The sequence below is a fragment of the Chelmon rostratus genome, chromosome 2, assembly GCF_017976325.1.
Source record: "Chelmon rostratus isolate fCheRos1 chromosome 2, fCheRos1.pri, whole genome shotgun sequence".
NCBI classification, from domain to species: Eukaryota; Metazoa; Chordata; class Actinopteri; order Chaetodontiformes; family Chaetodontidae; genus Chelmon; species Chelmon rostratus.
Window position 1 is genome coordinate 3,026,320 of NC_055659.1, and position 19,183 is coordinate 3,045,502.

Genomic DNA, 19,183 nt, shown 5'->3' on the forward strand with positions numbered 1-19,183 from the left:
TGTTTTTTATAACTGAGACTTGTCAGAAAGAGGCAAAGGATGCAACACAGCGACAGACTGTAAATGACTTAAGTCTTTGCAAATCTGTCTGTTTACTGATAATGAATCATCCACCAGCTTCATTTTACACACACACACACACACTGACTCTCTCCAGCGGTACTATCACCTCTCCTGCTCTTGATGTCGATGCATTCAGTCTCAGCACAGCAGGTGGTGTTAGTGCAGAGCTCTGAAGCTGGTAGAGACCGGATCTCTCCTCTCAGCTGGTTAAAGTGTGAGCTTCAAAACTAATTGGTTGTTGTGTAATGTGATTACAGTGTCAGCTGGTGTCCACTCTGCTCATCAGCGGCGGCTGGGATCCACAAACCTGACCTACACTCGCTCATTTCAGTTTCTTTACAGGAAGTCAGCCAACATTTAGATGTTAAAGATTTCCATTCAGGTCTACAGTCTCTCTTTGGTTGTATCATGTAAGCAGATCTGAGGTCTGAAAAGACGATAACGGTGGAACAGTTTGAAGAGAAGCTAATAGAGTCAGTTAGTGTAGCCACTCTACTGTCATGAAGCTAACTTTAACACTATAGGAAACTCATGATGCCACTGTGTAGTACACAGATGATTTTCCCTTATCTGCCACCAAGTGATAGATACATCATTCGTTGTACCGGTCCGTCATGGTGAAGAAGGAGCTGAGCCGAAAGGCAAAGCTCTCTATTTACCGGTCAATCTACGTTCCCACCCTCACCTATGGTCATGAACTTTGGGTCATGACCAAAAGAACGCGATCTCAGATATAAGCGGCTGAAATGAGTTTCCTCCGCTCCCTAGGGTGAGGAGCTCTGTCACTCGGGAGGAGCTCAGAGTAGAGCTGCTGCTCCTCCACGTCAAGAGGAGCCAGCTGAGGTGGCTCGGGCATCTTTACCGGATGCCTCCTGGACGCCTTCCTGGGAGGGTGTTCCGGGCATGCCCCACCGGGAAGACCCAGGACACGCTGGAGGGACTATGTCGCTCGGCTGGCCTGGGAACGCCTCGGGGTCCCCCCCGAAGAGCTGGAGGAAGTGTCTGGGGAGAGGGAAGTCTGGGCTTCCCTGCTTAGACTGCTGCCCCCGCGACCCGGCCCCGGATAAGCGGAAGAGAATGGATGGATGGATATTTCATGAAAACAAGGTTCAAGGCAGGTCTTTAGGCAGCACCTCTAAATCCTTTTTGTAGTTTCCACTTGTGAAACTTGTTTCCACCATACAAACGCTTATGAAGCGCTCCCTTCATCACATTCACCCTCATCTTTGTCAATTTGTGTCGCTCTGACTTATGGTGCCTCAGGTAAGCACTTTTTTAATGTTGCAGCCCGCAATTTATCAGGTGCAGTAATAAAAACAAGCCAAAACTTATTAAAACTTATCCATTTCTTGTGTTTTGTTGATGATTTATATTCCTGAAACTACAAAAATGGAGGATTCCCGCTATCCAAATATTAGTGCCATTAACAGACATTTTTGCCACAACTGACACCATTTTTGATTTCTAAATCAATAATCATTAACAGAATACAACTGACAGCAACTCAACAGCAGGACGTCTTTAAGCTGTTGGAGTCTGTGCCTGAGGTACCTGTGGACGCTCACAGGTGAGATAAACAGTCAATGACGATGGTCAAAGCTTTTAAACTGCCACTCTGGATCCATCTGTTTTCCACATGGAGCTGATTATCAAAAGAAACTGAGCATCCGAGACTTCGGTACTTTATATTCAGACCTAAACGACAAAAACGACACGCCTCTCTCAACTTCCTTTAACCCCTCTGTCTGTATAATGTTGCTTTGATTTCTGCATTTCTATCCGATGACCGAGATATTGCTTTGCATCAGTATAGCTGGCGCCCTTATGGAGCAGAAACCTGATATCTGAAAAGGAGCAGAATGCATATATGTGGCACAGCATGCATGGCTTCACAAAGACAAGGCTCCCTGTGGCTCGGCAGGCCAACGTTTGGAAAATCTGGCTCAAAACTCGAGCGGCTGCCGGGGCTGCAGGGGGCCGGAGTTAAACATCTATGTGCTCATAATACTGTGAGGCAGTGTAGAAAGGAGTCTCCGCTCACATATTATATATTACTGAACTTTGCATGATTTTGCAACTTGTTCTTCTCGTTATCAGGCCACTTGGAAGAGGAGTATGATGATTTATTTGTTATTGCGTCTTCACTTTGCACTCCGATAGTAAAAGTCAGCTAAATGCCTAAAATAAAACACTGTATATGTGGAAGCTTTTTGCCGGTGTTTTTCCACATGAGCGACTTGGCTTGGCATAATGTGGGCCATTGAAAGGGCCCTGCGGGGTGAGCCCAGCCAATCTGGAATTCCACCCGAGTGTGAAATAGAAATTCTTGTTCTGCCTCCCGAGGCCGTGAGCGTTTCACTCAGACAAATGACACTTGCGGGGGGGGGGGTGTCCCGACCCAGCGAGGGCTCAGCCGGATAAAGTGAAAATATCCCCGAAAGCACAACACTTGTTATTCGTTTAACGTGAAATAGATCAACAGTGATTTCCTGAGCGAAGCTGGAGAAAAGGGAAGTTCATCAGGTTTGTTCCTCCACCAGCTGCAGAGAGCAAACAGGACGAGACAAGCGGAGTTTGTTCTGTCCTCAAATCTGAGAGTGAGTGAGTGCAGATGCTTCAGCTGGTTCGGCAGGTTTACTCAGTTATCTGGATGAAGTAGCTGAGTAAATACTGGATTCCCTCAAATCTGGCGCTTACACTGATTTCAGTTTTGCTCCGCGAGCTCATGCATTATAATTTCAACCCAAACGCCAGACAGCGACGACAACACTGAGCGATTCTGCAAAACCTCAGAGTCCAGTTGCCTTTCTTTCTTTTTTTACGTTCGATGTCGGTGTTTTTTAAAATTCTCAATTTCTACATGGCATGGCGACCACCACAGGGGTTAAAGCTGGGGAAAGATCATGATTAATCACCTGCAGGTCTGCACGGGATGTGAAGTCTGGTCACGTTCGTGGAAGATGAACGTGCATCACGCCTCTACGTATCGAACTACCTTCTGCGCTGGCACTAAATGTCTGTACTGGATGTAAATTGTGAGGTGTTCAATGAGGATGTTATTAGCCACCCAGTTCAGTTTTGGAGAGTTGTTATGTTGTGTATGCCTGGCTGACACAGAGGAGGACATTATCTTCTATCAGCAGTAAACAGAAGAGATGCTGCAAGGCTCATGGAGGGGACCCAGGCCACATGCTGGGACGTGATAAAACACAAACATGCATATATGCATATGCCACAAAGGGGCGTGTAGATAGTTTGAGCACACTGTACAGTGTGATGAATTTCCCAGAACATTTCTGGAACATTCAGCTTTCAAAGTAAATTAACTTGATTCAAAATGCATCTAAAACCAAATTTATCATTTCATTTTTGCTTAAAGCGGCTGTAATCAATACGTTTATTTATAAAGAGGCTGACAAATGACAACCTGACATTGCCAAAGGAATCGTAGTGATGAATTTACAGAGAATTATGAGCTGAATCTTCAGCTCTACTCGGCTTGACGGAGCTTTAAAGTGACTTTCAGCTCATTGTTTATCTGTCCGGACACAACTTTACTGGTTTGTTTTGCTCTCCGCTCTCAATAGCATCATTTTCAGTAGAAAAAGCTGTAAAGAGCTCGCCGAACACCTCCCACTCAGCAGCAGACAGACACAACTAGAGACCAGCTGGTTAACAAAGTGGAGCGTTCAGCAGATAAAGAGCAGATATTTCCCTCAGGAGGTGGAGGAGACTAATAACATGACTCTAAATGAACGATGCTCCGTAACTGCTGAACGTGTAAATGGGAACTGGCCTCGGCTTAAAGGGTGATTGTATCTGCTTTGCGTTATGAACACACCCTGCTGACCTGTCGGGGATCAGAACATGGGTTTGACCTTTGACCCTGGGTGGCTGCAAGTGTTGAAGGTGGTGGAGTGTTGCAGCATCAGTGTGTTGTGTCACACCGGACTCATGGGGCCTGTATATCACTGTGGAGCCTGGATGAACTCTCCAGAGTCTGACCTTAAAGTGAGGACTGAACTGAAGGGACTCTCTGGCCTGTGTGTGAAGCCGAGTCATACGTTCTGTGTGTGTGTGTGTGTGTGTGTGTGTGTGTGTGTGTGTGTGTGTGTGTGTGTGTGTGCGCGTAAATACAGGATGTTTCCACACCACGACAGATTAATGCACATTGTTGCTGCTTTCTGATTAAACTGATCTGAATCTGCTGACATATCAAATTGTGTTTTTCAGGATCCATCTCAAACAACATTGCTGCTGAATGCTGAATGCAACTCTCTAATCTCAGATGTTGGAGTGTCTTTGAACTTTTCGAGCCTGCCCCTGCTCAAAATACATTATAAATGTGATTGTAATCGTTCAAAGTGATGGATTATCTAGTGCATCTTTATCAAGTTTCTCAGTCTCTTAGTTCATCTTCAAAGCTTGCTTCCTGTCTTCTGTGGAAAATGTTCAGCAGAAAAAGGAAATTCACATGTTTTAAGAATAAATGTAAATGTGCACAAACATCTCCGACAGATTTATTAAAGCAATAAAGCTCCAAGTGCTGCTCCGTACTGCGACTGTGAAATACAAAGTTTCACCCTGTACCCTGTCCAGCATTGTACCCATGATGCCTGCACCCACAGAGAGCCCTCATGGGATTTATACAGCTGTGGCCACACTATATGCACGGTTGTAAAGGTTTTCTGTAAATTAGCACATAAAAATGAGCGAAAGCAAGAAGAATTACTGCCGAACTACTGCAGCTTCATTTCCTCTCTAAAAATCATTAAATGTGTCTCACTGGGCTTCACAGAAACAAACTGGAAAGTTTAACTATTCACAATTCAAAACTCTAAAACTGACGTACAGAAAAGCAAAACAGTCAAATTTGGAAATACACATAGTCACAAAGTGGTTGAAATGTCTGCAACAGTGTTTGTGAACTACAGCAGGCAGCTTGACACCCAGTTTTAGAGGTTTATTTATAGTCACAAAACATATTTCGCTGGTAAAATATCAAAAGTGGACGGTGAATCTATGCCAATGACAAGAAGGGCTCTCCTGGCCTGCAGGTTGTTGTGTGGTTGTGGTTTTTAAAGAGGTCAAAGAAGCAGAGTGATGAGGCCGAGCTCCATGTTATCAGAGTGGAGCCCGAGGTCGGTGATTCACCGGATGAGCTGTGAGCTCATCACATGGTTGTGTTAAAACAACAGTTTCTCTCTCTGGGCAGAGACAACAGATTACATGAGAACAACTGTTTAACTCTGAAGTGAAATGGGAAAACATCGAACATTAACAGTAGAAGAAAGTGCACATCTTCTACTTAATGCCATAAAATAAAGCTAAAAGCTTAATTTTTAGCAATGCACTGAATTTTATGGGCCTTTATAAACTGTAAACTGGCTGTCAGATAAATGTACTGGCTAAAAATTGTACTTAAAGCTGCAGCAGCCAACAACTGAACACACACAGTAGTTAAACAGTTTACACAGTAAAGCTTTCCGCCTCTTTCTCTGCTGCTGTGAATCACTCCGCTAAGCCAAAGTTCAAACGCCGCAGAAGGAGTCGGTCACCCTGCGAAACCCCACACCTCACAGGGCTCGCTCAGCTCGCCGTTACCCACGCCAAAGAAGCCCCTCCAGTGCTGCAGCAATGTGCATGTGCATCTGCATTTGTAGAACAGCCAATAGGAACGGCCTCTCTCTGAAATGACCTGTGATTGACAAAAGTCTCCCATCACGGCCCGCAGTTTCTAAAGCCTAAACAAAGCCAGGAGGAGCTGCAGAAGTGTCATTTCTATCAGAACACTTGAATTACAATGTGCCAAAAAAATATTACAGAATTTTTGCCCAATAACACCTAAAATAAACTGCCTACCACAGCTTTAACGACAGCACTTGATTAAATGTACTTTGAGTACAGAAAACTGGGTTAACTGTGGAGCAACAGCTGACTCATGGTCAGGTCTCACCAATACAAAAGTTACCTACTTTTTAATTGGACTGGCTCTCCACTTTTTAATTGGATACCTGAGTCTGTCATCATTTTCAACTGTTTCAAACTGCTGGCAAATAAAAGTGCTAATTGAGGTTGCCTGTCTGAAAGGGACAAGAGTCTTCCCCCAAAAATTAACAACCAAGTCTGGAGATCATAAACAGAGAGCTCATTTTAAGGCCTTTTACTGCGTTCTCGCTTCATTGGGCAGCGCAGCGCAGTGAATTGTGGCAGGTAATATGTCAGAGAGCAGACACGACCTCTCAGCGGTTGTGAACAGCTAAAAAAATCCACAATGCGCCAAGTGTGTGTCTGACTGCTCAGGAAACCCTAAATCTCATATGTGACACATGAAAATGACTTTCACGTCGTTTCCACAGGCTCTTAATTTGAAAGGTTTAGACAACTGAAACAATTTTAGGTTCAGGTTACAGTTTTCCCTGAAAAAGAAAAGATCACTTTCATCTTGTAATGAAGTGGGAGAAACTTCAGCATCTGTCCACTGAATTGCTTCAGAAAATTAATCTTAAACTGGCCCCAAATCTGAAGAGCCCAAAAGGTGCACAGGCCCTCTTCCTTATTTGCATATTCAACAGGATGTTATCAGATGGGAGTTTAATCACAATTCAAGCTGCTGACAATCTGTTGCACCAAAGTCACCAGAACAATCTCAGCACATCCAAAATAACTGTTGAAATGCATGTTTTTAACTGTTTACACGGTGCATGAATGATAGCTAGAGAAGAAAGTCCTGCACAGTACGCCTGACCAAGACCAGTTGAGCTGATTAAACCAGTTAGGGAGTGTAGCTTTCGTCCATTCAGGTTCCTGAGAGGCCTGATGCAAAAGTCCCTTCGTGTCTTCTAATAAAAAAAGTCTGTGTCTGTCTTCACTCCCACTTAAAAAACTAAAAGCATATTTTTCACTGCAGCAGTCATGGAACAATGGAAACGCTTCCTTCCAAAAAATCTGATATCCTCCATTTGAAAAATAAATCACTCCTACTCCTGAATTTTCTCATTAATGTAAAGCACATTTTGGTGCAGAGATCTTTACCTCCTAACACAGATGGTTTTCATCTGTTTTCTTAAATACTGCCAGCAGCTACCAAAATATATGGTATTTTCAATAAAACCCTCCATGTACTCTTCATCTCTTTAACCACTGGTGACAGATTATTATACTACAAGCTGACTGTTAGCATGTGGAGGATGAGCTTGTCTGGAGTTTTCACTACAACTGGATGCTAATTCTCAATCATCAGATCATCATCAGTCAATCATTCTGAATCATATGAAGGACGTTTCCTGAAGTCAAACCAGCGTTAGGTGCTAACGCATCTTAAATGAATGGCTTGACGTTTTAGAAAATATGCTTATTTGCTTTCTTTCTGAGATTTAAATGAGAAGGCTGATACAACTTTTCTCTCAGTTCACTAAATATGAAGCTACAACCAGAAGCCAGCTGGTGGAGACCGGAAACAGGTACCCCAGGTCTGTCCAAAGGCAACAAAACCCACAGAGCAGCACCTCTAAATCTCACATGTTTATTCAGTGCTCAGCCAGGCAATAGTCCAGCACATAAGGAAGAATATATAACATGTTAATTAGTGAGCTCAAGACGTGCTGCTGGTGGATTGTGTTACCTTTGGACAGAGCCAGGCTAGCCGTTTCCCTCTGTTTCAGGTCTTTATGCTAAGCTAAGCTAACCATCTGCTGGCTGTAGCTTGAACTTGAGGGATGATATTACAGTATTGTTCTACTCATCTAACTGTGAGCAAGAAAGAGAAAAGAGTGTATTTCCCAGTCAAACTGTTCCTTGAGAAGCATTCAGACTGAAGTTGCCACTTCTATCTCCCCCTCCTTTAATTTGATGATTCAGGAATCAAATTTCGGTGTTCCTCAATCTCCCCCTGGTCTGTTTTTATCACTACAGGAAAAAAAGACGTTCATTATATAAGAGATACTTGAGGAAATGACACAAACTCTGGACATCAGCCTCCAGCTTCCCTGATGATTTCCCCTGAAATGAGCAACAGGAAATGAGTTTTGTTTGACTACTGAGAGTTTTTCGCTGGGACTTCAAAAACTGTGCTGAAGCAAAAGCGAAGAGCCCAAATGTTCCAACACTGTGTGATTTTAAGCTGAAGCTTCGTGAAGGGACAATGACACTGAAAGAGGACGAGGAACCACGATGCTAAAGGTCTGCTGACGTGGTCGAAACCATGTCATGAATCCATAAAGCAGCTCACAGGGGTCATCAGTCACATTACTGCATGAATATTTCATATCTAAACCAGTCAGGCTGAAATAGTCATAGCTCTCTGTCTTTCCATCACTTTTTCTATGATTCTGATCATCGCTCTCATCACTCTATTTATCAAATTCTATTGCAGTTTATGTGATTTTCTTCAGTCAGAGAGGAAATAAAAGCATGGTGAAATGGTAGGGCGGATTGAGAATTAGAATTAAAGCTCCAGAAATTTTGTTTTTTTTCCTTTTCGTAACGGACAGAAACAAGAAAACAACTTCAAATTTGCAGTTTTGCTTTTTTTGACAGCTTTTTTTTATGTTTTAGTTTTTTTCACAAAAACAGTCTCACTCAGTTTTTCTTTGTTTGATTTACATCAAGTTTCTAAGTATATGAGTTGATTTCTACATTTTCACGTATATTTAGGGGCTTCCTTTAATTAGCCAGTACAACATCACAACCCATTTCAAAATAAGAGCACCCAGACAGATAGAAACCAGACAAACAATAGGAGCTTGGCAGCAGCTGCCTAACTGATGTTTCTGGCCCACTAGCAACGACAATAAGGCTTCCTGACCCAAATCCTTCAGAATAAAAGTACAATCTCCACGATTTTTTCGGGAAAGTTAAATTTGGCACAAAGATGCACAAATCATGTTTTCAAATACACCTCCAGAGCTGAACTGTACTCCCATACCGCCATTTATCTCGACCTGCGATCAGGATGAGGACGTCCTGTACAGGGGCTCTGTCTTTAGATGAAAACATTTCTGGTGCTTTGTTCTAAGATTGAAATCCACCAGTTAAAATATACCCTGACAGCGAAAACAACAACAACAAAAAAAGTATTTATGCATTTAAGCTTGGCCACACAATCCGCCATAGAGAATAAATACTTGCATAAGTGGTAGTGTAGACACAACCAAACTATGCATTTACCACTAAAATCTCGGGAATGATACATAATTTGGAAAGTATGTTTCTGAATGAATACTCAGTTCTTATATGTTTGGACATGACACTCATACAGCTCGCAGCAGACAACAACCCAATTGCCAGAATATATTTTGGCACTGTATGTTTTTGCAAACTATGAATTACGGTTAGAGAAAGACCATTTTTGGTTTAGAATACCTGGTTTAGTCTCCACAAACATGGCTCAAACAGTCGCCTGCTGCTTGACAGTCATCACACCAGCTCAGATACATGCACCAGTAATCTGAACTACATCACTCTGATACCTGTTGTAGAACTGCTGATATGAGGCATATGAAACAAACACATCTAACATATCAGAAAGGTCCAACCACTTCAGGCCTGTAGCCTTAACTTCCCACCTGATGAAGACCCTGGAGAGGATTATACTCAACCACCTCCATCACCTGGTGAGCAGTGAGCTGCTACAGTTTGCATAACAACCAGGGATTGGTGTGGAAGACGCTATCATCTACCTGCTCCATCGCTATCTTTCCTACCTGGAGAGCACTGGTAGCGCAGTGAGGATCAATGTTTTTCGACTTCTCCAGTGCTTTCAACACGATCCAGCCATCACTGCTGAGGGGGAAGCTGAAGGAAGCTGGAGAAGACTGTCACCTGGCTGCATGGACCATCAACTACCTCACCAACAGACCACAGTATGTGAGGCTTCAGGACTGTGTGTCGGATGTGGTCGTTTGCAGCACTGGGGCTCCACAGGGTTCTGTACTCTCTCCTTTCCTCTTTACCCTCTACACATCAGACTTCAGACTCAACACAACCAGCTGCCACCTCCAGAATCTCTCTGACGATACAGCCATCGTTGGATGTGTATCGCAGGGGAACGATTTGGAATAGAGGGAAGTCATCACTAACTTTGTCGACTGGTGTGGACTAAACCACCTGCACATCAATGCCAGCAAGACCAAGGAGATGGTGATAGACTTCCGCAGGAAAGCACCACTGACTACACCGGAGTGCATCCAGGGTTTGGACATTGAGATCGTGGAGGAGTACAAATACCTGGGTGTGCACCCACAATAAACTGGACTGGTCCACTAACACTGATGCCCTGTACAGGAAGGACCAAAGTCATCTCCATCTGCTGAGAAGACTGAGGTCCTTTGGAGTACGTAGGACATTACTGAGGACTTTTTATGACTCTGTGGTTGCGTCTGCAGTCTTTTACGCAGTGGTCTGCTGGGGCTGTGGAAGCTCTGAGAGGGACAGAGAGAGACTCAATAAACTGGTCAGGATGGCTGGGTTTGTCCTGGACCGCCCTCTGGACACCACTGAGGATGTAGGTGAGAGGAGGATGTAAGCCAAGCTGACGTCCATCATTGACAACCCCTCCCATCCCCTAAATGACACAGTGGGGGCCCTCAGCAGCTCCTTCAGTACCAGACTGCTGCATCCACCCTGTAAGAAGGAACGCTGGTATTTTTTATAGTCTTTTATATAAAATGTACCTATATATAGTCAACTTCTTATTTTGCATTTTTTATTTTCCATTGCCTTTGCTATTGCTATTGCTTTTTCTACTGATGCTGTCTGTAACACCAAATTTCCCCAGCTGAGGATTAACAAAGTCTTACCTTATCTTAAAAACAGCAAAGAACAACAAATTCTAGCTAACATCTAATGTTCTCTGGGAGTTTACACATTCTGGAAAATTAAGAAAATGACCGTGTGAAGAAAATTAATCAAACAGACTGAAGGAAAGTGGAAACATCAGCAACACATTTGCACTGTAAGATCTTTCTTTGTCACTCTTCCAGTTCAGTGACCTGCTGCTTTGTGAGCTCAGGTGACAAACCTCTGACCAGCCAACAGTTTTTAGGAGAAAATAAAGGAGCCTGCACAGATTCACAGATGGTCCTTTGGGCCAAACCTGCTCCATCGCTCCAGGAATGTTTCTGGAAAGAATTTAACTTGTCACTGCGCTGCAGTTATTCAGTGTCAGCAGAGCACTTCCATCACATCTGTTCCTCTGGATTACTTCCCTCTATTGACACTCTGTTATTTGTTAGCAAATGAGCAGCTTTATGATGCTTTCCTCTGCCAGAAATAAGCACTGAAAGCGACTTGGTCTTGTAAAAAAACAGGAGGTTTGTGAAAGTTCTCCTGTGGAGCAGCAGGACTGGATTTCATCCTGAGGAGGATTTTTCTTTCAGTTCATCATTTCTCCAGAGGGTTCACGGACCTGGAGGTCACAAAGCAAGGGGCAAGATAGGCTCTCTGTGTGTCTGTGCTAGCATGTCGGGGTAAAGTGGTTGTTGGATGATGTCATGTGACTAATTGGAAGCAGCACAGGTGTGTGTGTGTGTGTGTGTATGTGTGTTTAAGGATAATACATGGAGCTGAAGGCAGCAGGGAATAGAGCTGCTTTGTTGACAGGATGAGCTTGTTGCTATAAATCACTGAGGCTGTAAATCTCCACACACACACACACACACACACACACACACACACACACACACACACACACACACACACACACACACACACACACACACACCTCAGATTAGTGCATGTAGCACACCTCTTCAAGAAATAATGATTCATCCAGCAGCTGTTCCACCGACTGCAGACACACACACACACACACACACACACACACACACACACACACAGTAAGATATGCAGATATACACCTTCACATACAATCAAGCAAAAAGCAGTCAATTTTTGGCTTGATAGGAACACACATCATTGAGATGATACAGGAGTTAAATCGTGTAGATACGTACTTTAGACCTCTACAACTGCTCACATTAAAGGGTCAGTTCACCCAAGTCAAAGCAAAAAATACCCCACTTCTTTACTACATTACTATTTCTTTGGTGGAAAAAAAAATCCCGGTGAAAACCTTTAACAGTTATCCTGCAGTGTAATGATGGAGGTCACAGAAACCTCAGAGACAAATTTCTTGCTGATTTATGTCTTGTATCAGTGTCCATCGTGAACTACATCCACATCAAAGTAAAATCCAGGTCTGCCCAAGGGTTGTTTTCCTGGATAAATTTCATACAAACTCAGGAAATGTGTGAACATTCATTACTTATCAGATTACTGACTGATAAAAGCAACCAATGGAGACTCCTGGTTAAAGGAGCATATTTTACACAACACAGCAAACAACCTTAATGTAGCCTGCAGCTATTTAAGTAACAAACAAGTTCTTTTCCCCATTAAATTCAATCATCGTTGCAAGATTAATAGCTAATTTAATAACTTGACAAGGTGATTCATTTACGTTGAACTACCAGCTGTAATCTTGTGGTTAGTTTACGCTCAAAGTCATGTTCCAGATGGCCACAATATGGCATTAATGTGTCTATTCCTCTAAATTAAGACGAGCAGCACACTTAAAGCTTTCTGTTCCTGTCAAAACATGGAAGAAAGACTTTTAGGAAGGCATGCATCACTTTTTACTATATTTAACAGAATAAACGAGAAGATTTTATTTTCCCATCCACCTTTTATTCTCCGAAGCGTTGACTTCCTGCTCTGTTGTGCAGAAATTCAGCAGATTTTCTCTTCAAATTACAACGAAGAGGCTGCAAAAGAGCGAATCTCTTCAGCAGGGGGTCTTGTTTGTTTGCAGTGATTATTCTAATGTGTCTGATTAATGGGGTAGTGATTTATAGACTGTGATTAAGTGCTACATGTAGCTTCCTTAATTATACCACAAAGATCCCTTTACACCTGGCAGCACTTTCTTTAAAACACACACACACTCAATAAGACATCTATTTCTTTTTTGCGCTGTGCATCCACAATTGTTTTTTCCAGGTAGTTTCCATAGAGACCTCTACAAGAAGTGAACCACCTAAGTAATAGAAAAACACATAAATCTCCTCCTCTTCATCCTCTTCACATCTGGTAAAGAGTGGGACAAGCACAATGTGTCTGAAACCGTTATTTAATGTTTGCAACGTCTGAAGAAATGGCCATAAATACAGATTACAGTACAAGCTGTGCAATCGGCTACACAACATTTAAAATGAGTGATGACAGAGAGGGTTGGAGTTGTTGTGAGTGTGCAGCTACACACACAGATCTGCTCTCTGTGGTCACTCATACTGAGTTTCAAAACAGCTGAATTCATGATTCACTTCTGTTCCTTTGCACATTTTTTCTGTTTCTGTTTTCAGACACAAGGAACAAGTTTGAAATACTGATTGAACTGTGGCTCATGAGCTCTGCATGTTCACCAGCAGTCGCTCCCTGATGAGATCACTGTTTTATAATCACATCAAACTAAATCAGCATAAATTCAGATTAATAGCGGCAGCTCTGCTGTGTTTTCAGCTACACTGACAGTGAAAGTGAGTGATCACAGAGAAGGTTTGAGCAGCTCTTCACTGGGCAGCTTTAATTCTAAGATATGAGATTTCAACGCTCTGGAGAGCATTGAGAAAAAGTTCAGTTTTTGGGTGAGAAAAACTCTTTGTGAATGGTGGGCTGAAATGAAGAGAATTTAGGCTTTTTTATGTGGACATATTCTCACCTTTAGCACATCCTCGCCACATTGTATTGTGTATCATAAACAGTATATCTAATAAAATGTACTGTGAATGTGTTTTATGAGGCTGAGTGCACTGTGCCATCCACCTGTCAAAAGCAGTTACACACTTAATTACACACTCTGTATCATCTCAAACACACACACACACCCCTGCAGTCAGTGTGTATCACCGTGACAATAAAACCTTGAACGTGACACCACCAAACATCTGCACCGCACGCTTCATTAGACCACAAAGACAAACTCTGTTAATCTCATAACGGCCGCATTCATTTGTAATAAATCAGCATCCTCATCCTCCTTCAATCGCTAATGGAAGCATTGTTGAAAGGTCTGAACCACTTACAGCGACACCAGTGGAAGAGATTCACACTTCACTGAACAAGGGACACTCAGGACGGCAGCTTTCTTATAATGGATCCCCCCTCTCACACACTCACACACACACTCACACACACACTGCTCCATGACAAGTGTTAGCAATTAATTCAACTACTATTGAACCAGTGACCTCCTACTGAGTCCATCTAATGACCCATGGACCCCCCATTACTGCCGGGACACACACACACAGTCATGTTTCCATCACTTTTGGGGACATAAAATAGACTTGCATTCATTTTCTTACCCTAACCATAGCCAGTACTTGCCTAACCCTTACCCTAACCCTTACCCCTTCTCCCCATAAGGAAGACAGGCTCCGAGAACATGACTGTGTGAACAGATTTATGTCCCTACAACGTGAGTAATGCACATCCACACACCCACACTGCAAGAGTACAACTTCCCGAATTTCCCCAGCTGGGGATTCACAAAGTCTTACCTTATCTGATCTTATCTTGACAGAATATTAAATTATTGAACCTTGAACTGCAGCAGCACTCAGAACCACAACCCTGGTTCCAAAAAAACACTGTGTAAAACATAAATCAATCTGAATTTTATAACTTCTAATCTTTTTAAACATAAACTCAACTGAAAACAGCAAAAAGACAATATATTTCATGTTTGACCTCATCAGCTTGCATTGGTTTTTGTAAATATCTGCTTATTCTGAATTTGATGCAGCACGGTAATAAACACAGTTTATTTGAAAATGATTGCATTCAACTTTTTTGGAATCGGGGATGTTGAAAAGAAGATGTTGGGAGAGAAAAGAGAGGATAAAGCAGTAGAGCTGTAGAGGAGAAGAAAGGGGGGATGGAGAGGGGGAGGAAGGGGCAGCGAGGGTGAGCGGGCAGCAGATCTTGACCCGACTTGTTGTGTTGATGTTTTCTCTGGCAGCTCGTCCGCTTGAGCTGCACTCGCTGAGGGGGTTCATGAGAAACTGACGCTCATCTGGCTCTGAGAGCAGAACCTCCATCCGACAGGGGGGAGGGAGACGAGAGAGAGGGGACGGCAGAGAGGAGACAAGAGAGGTTAACGTACAGAGAAGCAGAAGATTGTGGTGAAGACAGAGAGAGGACAAAGACGTGAGGGATCGAGGAAACATTACTGAAAGTGGTTTTCCTTTTTATCTGTAGCTACAAACAGTCTAAACCTGAAACAGAAACAAAATACATCTAGAAGTCTCTGCAGCTGATTGTCGTCCAACCCAGGATGTGGGTCATAAATCACTACCACGCTGAAAAGATGTCAGCCTCGGGTTGGAAATATGGTCAGGGAGGGGGAGAAATCTGATTTCTGACCACTTGCTTGTAAATATGAGTAATCAGGTTATTGCAGTGCATGTTTCCTGCCTTAAACTCTTTCTCAAACAACTGAGACAAACTGGAAAATCTCACGCAGAACAGGTCCACTAATCAGTAGGTCGGTGGTTCGATCCCCAGATCCTGCTGGTCTGTGTGTCCAAAGGCAAGATACTGAATCACAAAGGGCCACATTCACTGCTACAACTACCTCTGCCACTCCATCAGAGTTTGTTTGGTGTTTCTTTTGTCTCAGCTGTAAGTTAAAATAGATTAGCTGTCATATTTGTGTGCATTACTTTAGCATGTATCTGACACAGTAACATGAACACCTGTACAAACTTTACCTGGTGGATACCATCATACCTCAGACCCAGTCTTGAGGTAGCACATATGCAGCATGTGTTATTATATTTCAAAGACGTTGCTATTTTTATGTCCACTGCCTGTACTGGAGCTGTAGTGTTAAAACAGGCTGAATGAATGAAAGCTGGAGACTGAGAGACTCTTTAAAACTGAACCTCAAAGTCAGAAGCCAAAGTTTCTACAAGCAGAATCGTGTTTCCGCTGTTCTTCTCTGAATGTGAAACTTAAGATGAGAAAATAAAGTGCAACAACACTGCAGAGTGAAAAAAAAAGACTCACGTTACTCAGCAACAACAGCCGATCAGAACAGATGTGACACTGCAGCAGACTGACTGACACCACGGCTCAGAGCAACAACATCCAGCCTGTAAACCTGGAGAAGCAGCATCCCTGCTCTGCCCAGGACTACGGGGAACCTCCTCATGTTCTCCAGTGGAACAACAAATAAGAGGACTCATTCAGGTCTGTCTCAGCAGCCACCTTACCTCCAACTTGAGCCAAAACTTCACCTATTTTTAACCAAAGCCTTGAACACAGAAAACACCAACAACACAGCTCTAAATGATCCACCACAGCTGGTGAGAGCATATCAAACTCACCTGATTGGATGAAAACCACTTATTCCCAACTGTCACTGCGAGTCCACCACAACAAACCACCTCAGCGGACGAGTCATATCCAACACTGCCGGGGTGTGTGTGTGGGTGTGTGTGTGTGTGTGTGTGTGTGTGTGTGTGTGTGTGTGTGTGTGTGTCAGTGGGTTTGGCAGCTGCCTGCTCGGTCCTGATAGCATTCAGTCCTGCAGCTCCAGAGAGTTTCTCAGAGGCTGGAGACACGACGGTGAATTAAGTTTCCCCCTTTTTTCTTCTCTCTCAGCTCTCCTCCTCATTTCTCCTCCTCCTTTCTCTCTCTCTCTCTGTCACACACTTTATTTTCCAGCTCTCCCCCTCAGCTTCTTCTCCACTCCCTCTTTTGTGTTTCTCTCCTCCTCTTTCAGCACTCTGACTGCTCTTTTGCTTTTGTCAACTTCAATTAATGTACTTTTTTCTTCTCCTCATCGCCTCTTTCTCTCCTGCTCCTGCTGCCTTTCTTGTTTTCTCTCTCTCTTATTCACCTCTTAGGACTCCGTCTATCTGCTCTGCTTTCATTCTGTATGTTCTTTCTTTCTCAACTCTCTTTCCTCACTTGTCATTTTAAATTTCTCATCTTCTTATCTTTTGCCATCCGTTGCTCCTCCTCTCTTCACTTTCTTTTTTCTTCTCTCTGTCATCTCTCATCTGTCATTTTCCTTCTTTCCATGTGACTCTTCTGCTCTCTTCCCCTGCCAAATCTCCCCCCTTCTCCTCTTTTCTCAGCTCAAATCCCTCTCTTTCTCTTTCTTTCTCCCAGCGCTCCCTCTGGGATACTCTGTTTCTCTTCCACTGTTTCCCAACAACTGTCCTCCAGTCTTCATAAACTCCTCTTTCATCTTTATGCTGCTACTTTTTCTTCTCTTGTGCATTTCAGAGTGAATGTAAATGTTTCAGAAGCCTTCCTCCTCCTCCTCCTCCTCCTCCTTCTCCTCCTCTCCTTTTCTACCCCCCCGCTCCGCTTGGTGAGTATCATATTTGGCAGATTGGCTTCAAACTAAAGAACTTGGCTCCAGCACAGACCACATACATCACTAAACACTGCAGCTTTATGTCCTGACTGATGGCCATGCGTTCGTGAAAATAAACACAGCACAGTACTGAAAGTAGGCTCATCACATCGACGTGTTCGCAGAAGTTTCTCAGTCCTGCACAAGAGAGGGTGCAAACATCTAATTCAACTGAATAGAAAAAGTAGTCAGTATAGTTTGGTGGAACACACAGCTGCTAGACTAGCCTGTAGTATTAGAATGAGAATCTGTCTCCGTCTTTGCTGCTAAGCTTTGTTTGGTCGTCTTTTCACATTTTACACGTGGGAACAAACCTGCAGAGCATCTTCTAGCTGCCTTTTATTTTCCCCGACATGTCAATACTGAGATCAAAACTGTTCTTGAGTTGAGCCGTCACTTCCCGCTAAGAAGATGTCAAATTTGTTGAGAGTAGCTGAAATTTAAAGATGACACTGGAATACAACAAAGCACAGTAAACGTGCTTGGCCTGGCTTCATGGTACAGTCTATATGCTGCTGTTCTCGCTTCTCTTCACTGTCACGTTCTGTTTTCGTTAATGTTTTTGTTCTGTGAGCGCTTTTTTTGTCATTATCGTGGCCACATCAGAGACCCACGGAGCCGTCAGACAGAAATGCTTGTGAGCGCAAAGTAAAGTATGCAGGGTTGTTAAAAGCAGCTTCCCATGATGCCGTGTGAAAAACCTCCTAAGACTGTTTACACAGGCTCAAGCCCTTGAACTTGTAATTAATCTCAAAGTCGTCGTGTTTGTGAAATTCTCCTGATCGGCCGGCCGGAGACACTGTGATGTGGGGACATTGACACCAGTTTGAAGGTTCATGTGGGACAGCTTATTCTAGTCGCCCTTTAATGAGTTGAGGTTTTGTTTTTAGGATGATTAATTCAGTTGTTGCTTGATGGTTGTTTGGTAATTAGCAGGATATCTCAAAAACTTTTGGGACGAAGGATCATGTGTTTAGCTTGTGGTGTGGATCCAGGAATTTCCTCCTATTTGTCACAAAGTCATGTCTTCATTTCAGTATAAATATACACAATACATGAACAAAAGTATGTGAACTCCCAAACAAAGTATGTGGGCTGAACATTACATCTACATGTGATTGTTGAACTCTTTCCAAAGCCATGGACATTAATCTGCTGCTGTAACGGCTTCCGCTCCTCTGATTTCAGGCTTTCCACAAGATTTTGGCTGCAGGCATTTTGCAAGAGCTGCAGGTCGGTCAAGTTCTTCTGGGGAAAACTACTGAATTTCTATTTGCACGAGGAGGTTATCATGAGAGGGTCTTCCTCAAACTGTTACCGCAAGGCTGGAAGCACACTGTTGTTTAAATATATACGCAATATTCACATTGAATTGAAGCCCAAACGATGAAGTCTCAGATTAATGTACACAAAGCTAAGTGTGTGCTGTCTGCTTCACTTCATATTTAATATTTTCTGCTATTAAAATGAAAGATTATAGGTTTGTGGAAGTATTAGAGTTCATCTGATGTGCTTCTTTTCATTAATTGATCGATTGCTTTGCATGTCGCTGCCAACCAAAGCTGGAGTCTGTTTCCAGCAGCTGCACCAAGTATTCTGCCATCAGCGCTTGGTTTCAGGTGGATGTTCATGTTGCTATAGCAACCCCTGCTGGCACAGGTCCACGGCAGCTTAGCTGACATTGTTAAATCC

The 19,183-nt window shown here is 43.2% G+C and overlaps 1 protein-coding gene across 2 annotated transcripts in view; it reads right to left on the reverse strand.

The window, feature by feature from the left end:
- The window catches only part of ripor3 (RIPOR family member 3), a 52,855-nt gene extending 35,843 nt beyond the window's left edge, over positions 1-17,012 (reverse strand). For both annotated transcript variants that reach the window (XM_041952410.1, XM_041952403.1), the window contains exon 1: positions 16,452-17,012. The gene's annotated coding sequence lies outside the window, so the exon portion shown is untranslated. The remainder of the gene's footprint in view (positions 1-16,451) is intronic.
- Between the last annotated feature and the right edge of the window lie 2,171 nt (positions 17,013-19,183).